This window comes from Cucurbita moschata, unplaced genomic scaffold, assembly GCF_002738365.1.
Source record: "Cucurbita moschata cultivar Rifu unplaced genomic scaffold, Cmos_1.0 Cmo_Scf00077, whole genome shotgun sequence".
Taxonomy (NCBI): domain Eukaryota; kingdom Viridiplantae; phylum Streptophyta; class Magnoliopsida; order Cucurbitales; family Cucurbitaceae; genus Cucurbita; species Cucurbita moschata.
In genome coordinates, this window is record NW_019268593.1 from 666,171 (window position 1) to 671,468 (window position 5,298).

General features: G+C 37.4%; 1 non-coding gene across 1 annotated transcript; it reads right to left on the reverse strand.

Annotated features, from left to right (window-relative positions):
• Nucleotides 1–4,524: 4,524 nt before the first annotated feature.
• On the reverse strand, nucleotides 4,525–4,596 carry TRNAP-UGG. The gene has a single exon. It is a non-coding gene; the product is annotated as a tRNA-Pro (tRNA).
• Between the last annotated feature and the right edge of the window lie 702 nt (nucleotides 4,597–5,298).

Sequence of the window (5,298 nt, forward strand, 5' to 3'; positions counted from 1 at the left end):
GTATTAATGACCTTAGGTATGCAAAGAGAGGATATGGAGAATGAGAAATGTACATTTAGGAAGCACTGACTAATGGGTATACATATTATTTCAGTTTATTATATATAGCTTCACTATATGTAACCGCCTACTATATATAATTATTTAGTATATATTTCTCTATCACATTTTAACTATAAATCTTCAGCCTTTATATCCAACATTCTAGAGCCCAAATAGTCAGGGATTGACATCCTGCTAGAACACAAAGTCATTTACATGTCCCTAGCAAAATGTCTAGTAGTAACGGAGTGTAACCCAACGATCATTCAAACAAACATCCATCAACCAAGAGGGGTGAAAATGATGACGATAGTACAGTTGAGAAAGAACCTTAGCCATGATGAATCTACACTTGCTGCCATTGTTGTATTTGAAAAGGGGGAGCTCAAGTGTGCCAACCTCAACAAAATTTTTATTGCCACTAGATGAACACCACGACCCAAAACAAGAAGGTCAGATATTGGGTTTAACCCCACCAAGAGAGATCAATCACAAGATTATTTTTATGTCACCTACCACAAATAGATGTCATACAGCTCAGCTTGAACTAGTTGAATTCTACAAATAGCAAAAGGGTATGTTCACAGTCGGGTTTATTTGACCTGCAAAGACTCTTGTCAGTGATCACTCAAATGCTTGGCAAAGACACCAAGCCAACACCTCTACTAAAGAAGGGAGACAAAAAAAAAAAAAACCACTAAAGCAACACATGTTCACGCAGAAATACCATCCAGACGGATGAAGAGAAGGGTCGACCACGATAATTTCAAAGCAAATAGAGAGTTATGATAAGTTAAGGTCAGATCAACTTTGAGTTCAAAGCAACAAGAACCAAAGACTGGTTCGAAAATTCTATGGACTAGTCAAAGTTGTCCACAAGATTAGGAAGACATCATATAGGATGCAATTGCTCCTATTGATACAGACTAACCCTGTTGTCCACGTCAGTAACTTGAAACGTTATTATTCCGACCAAGAAAACATCAAGTAAAAGCAGGTGGTATGACGTCATGCAAAGAAAAAATTGTTTCAAGCGAAGAAAGTAGGAAAGACACCAACAGAGAAGAATTGAAGAGTTAACAAACCGAGAAGTGATTTTCAAAAGTTCCTAGGAGGTTGGAAAAGACTCCTCAATACTGAGATCAGCTAGAAGCGCGTCGCGAGACCTAAAGTCAGCCTCATCCTACAACGTTGAGTTTATGAAGAGCCGGTTGATAGAGATATTGACAAATTACTTTTAGCTTATAACATTGCTTTATTTGAAATTATTTTTAACGTATTTCCTCGCTCACGTTTTCTAAAATATTTCTTCTAAACGTGATTCGAGCATACACTGCTATTGTTCATTCAGTCTATATTTTGCATGGTTGACTTGTTCATCTGATTAGAACAAATGTCACATAATGATTGTCTCACTACTGCAAGAGTGCGATTGTGACACTTGAAATCTATTCAGTTGTGGGCCTCATCTTCTGACTAGTTACGTGAGTTTGGCATCGGGCATACGTGTAGCTTGAAAAAGAAATGGTTGGATGCGGATAGCGAATAAGGGTTGGGCCACGGAAGGTTTTTTTCTTACCACATATGGACTTTGGGCTAGTGAGTCTTAAATTTGGGTTCGTTTGAAAAATTTTGGTTCGTTTTTTAGTTCAAACGAACCCAAATTAAACCTACTAGTTCCTTCTTCCTTGCACGACTCACTCCTATTCTCTATTTCTTGCTCTTTGAAACTTCTTTAAAGGCTATTGTTCACCGATTATTTGGGAGCATCTTCCTTAAAAGGATTGTGACCACAGATGACCTATGTAGAAAATTTGTACCCTCTTTCCTAAAACCTTTAGCAGACAACATACCTAAAACAGGTGCGCTGACAAGACTGCACTACACCTCGTCTCACCCCCCCGGAGCATATGGATCCACCCGATGAACACTCAAACCAAACTCGCCCATCCTTTTTGGCACAGGGACGCAAGAACCAATCCGAGTAATCTACAGTGGGGAGACCCCTTAAAGCAATAAGCAAGAATGGCTAGGTTGATAGCAGGGTTAAAGAAAAGGTGAGTATGAAAAGACGTATCGCGTAACTGTCCCTGTAAGCAGCTTCATTCTTTCTTGATCTATGATCCAACTTTATGAAAAAAATCAGTCTTTCGGCTGAAAGTGTGACTGTTGGGTATGGATAAGCAGGACCTCTTGGTTCGGGGATAACCGGAGATGTTGGCTAAGAAAGCTAAGCAGGCAAGTACAGAACGGACAAAATGCACATACAAATTGATTGACATGATCCCTCTCCCTCTCTCTTTGGCTAGTTGGCTAGTTGCACGATAAGCGGGAAAGCATATCAGGTAGGAAAAGAAAGGCTGCTCGATCTCCTGTAAGGCCAACCCTCAATGGCGAGCTCACCATGCAATGCTATAAGTCCGATAGAAGTCCAAGGTTTCGTCTACTACGGACAAGGAAGCTCTTGGAGGAGCTAACATGAAATGAGAAATACATTCGTTTACGACAACTAATAGATACCGAACCTTTTGGTAGAAACTGAATGATCCCCTGGCTCGGGCAAGAAAAGGAAAAGGTTGTCGTACTCCTACTTTTTTCGTCGGACGATAGAAAAGTTTGAGCTAAAAGATTGAATCACACCTGGTACGAAAGGCGGTCTTAGCAGGTTTCTCCAAACGTATAAACAAAAAGAGGAAGCAATCGGTCCTAAAGAGGATACCGATACCCATACATTCTCGCATGGAAGAACCTAGCTGAACCGGATCAAGGGTCCTAACTTAGTCCGACTGACCTTCTTTGGCTTGCCCCCGCCCTTGTAACAAGGTCAACCCGTATGTGCTCTTTCCTTTCGTTTAGCGAGATAGCTTACTAGCTCTTTTGGCTCATAGCAGCAGTATGAAAAGCGGAATCCTCATCCTGAGTCGTGTTCGCATTGCCATACGAATCGACATCGGCCAAACCAAGAGCTACTATTTTTTCTTTAATGAAAGCGGATCTAACAGTTTCGATAAAACCAACCTCTTCTAAAGAAGAAGTCGCTCTGCCTTGATCACCGTGGACATATGCAGCTCCCGCTTTACCTTTTCCTACCGTGAAAAGGAAAGTTCCCTCAATAGGCCCTCCCAGCTCCCGAACGTCTTTCTATCAATTGAGAGAGGTATAGAATAGTACAACAAACCAACAAGACAAGAATGGACTCATAAGATGGGTGGTCAGGGAAACTGTTAAGGATATTTAGTAATAAATTATAGTTTACCATATATATTTTATTTGATATTTTATCATAAGACAAATATCTAATATTTGCCTTATTACCATAGGTATCTTTCCATTTATTGTTATTTCCATATCCTTGTAATTTATTTGATTATAAATAAAATAAATTTCACACCATTTAAGTGTGGTGGATTCAGCAAACATTCGCAGAAACGATTTCATTTGTATTATCCGCCAAGGAAATGATCAAGGAATTCAGATCCTGAATAAAGTACTATAGGCAAGCGAAGCTTTTGAAAATGAAAGCGTGTAGAACTCATATCCACTTTCTCTTCGATTCGTAAACTTTGGATCTGATCTTCCTTTCCTCTCTGGGTGACTGAGAGACAATTTAGGCCTAGCGTGCATCCGATTCGGTCAACAATAAGATACAAAGCGGATTGATTAAATGGACTTGAAGTTCCATTATCGTTAGGTCGAAGATCTCTACTAGGTTTAGTGCACTTTGGTAGTTGTGAATGTTGTCGTAATCGAATGTCTTTCTCATTCGACATTCTCTCTTACCAAGCACTTATACTCGCCAGGCTTAAGGAGACAGTCTATGAGCTAATTGGGTTTCGAGATTGCGTATACGCGAAAAGAGCTCGCTTTTGAATTTCTCCTCGGCGTTTTGTGCCCGATTTTGGTTCAGGAAAGGGTCTGATCTCTTTCATTGGAGCACATTGATGCCGAAGGAGTCTTCAGAACCGGTGGAGGGGCTTTAATGACTTCAAGCTATTCAAATAGCATTATTGATACTACAAAGAAAGGGTATCTAAGTCATACTAGTGGAATAGCTTTTTCATATATATCTCGATATATGATACAAAAAACCTGCCATGACTGATAAGGTAAGGGGTTTCAAAAGACAAGAGAATTACAATTCTTGACCACGGATATGGATTTGAACCTATGGCTCTCTACAATTTGTGTAATGCTCTTTTTGAAGTCGGGCTCGAGATGATCTTTATTCTTTCAAGAATATGTTTCATTCTCTATTCTCATGTTCTTGGTTCAATGTTTAAAATTCACATTTTAAATCATATTATCTTGCTTAATTCATTTTGATATAATATTGTTGGGGACATTTTGAGAATTGAACTTGAGACCTCTCACACCCAAAACAATAATCATACCACTTAGTTGCTAGTCTATATATGAAATTTATATAAGTTGCCCATTGATAACTATTTTATTTTATTTTTTTTGTTTTTTGTTTCCTTTTGGAGGGCATTCCGAGAATTAAACTCGAGACCTCTTGCACCCAAAGCAAGAATCATACCACTAAACCAAATGCCCTTATAATGGACCATATATTAAGTTGTTTCTGTTATGTATCATCATTATTTAATTTATTATTTTGTTAATGAAATCCATGAGCAATTATTATTATATCTTTTAGATCTAGACCGCTGTTAAATTATTTACATAGGGTTTACGATAATTACTGTAGAGAGAAGAAAAAAGAATAGAAGTAGTGTAAAAAGATAATTACTGTAGAAAGAGAATTAATGTAGAGAGAAGAAAAAAAATAGAAGTAGTGTAAAAAGAATAAAAGTTATGTTCTAAAAAATACTGTAGAGAGAAAAAAAAATAGTAGTGTAAAAATGTGATAGTTCCATTTGAGACATATGTCGTGGAGTACACAAGTATTAAAAGAGCATTTACTGTAGAGAGAAGAAAAACGAATAGAAGTAGTAGAGAGAAGAAAAATTACTGTAGAGAGAAGAAAAAAAATAGAAGTAGTGTAAAAAGAATAAAAGTTATGTTCTAAAAAGGATAATTAGAAGTTGGGTAAAAATTTGATAGTTCCATTAGAGACATATATCGTGGGGTACACAAGTATTAAAAGAGCATTTACTGTAGAAAGATAATTAATGTAGAGAGAAGAAAAAAGAATAGAAGTAGTAGAGAGAAGAAAAATTACTATAGAGAGAAGAAAAAAGAATAGAAGTATTGTAAAAAGATAATTACTGTAGAGAGAAGAAAAAAGAATAGAAG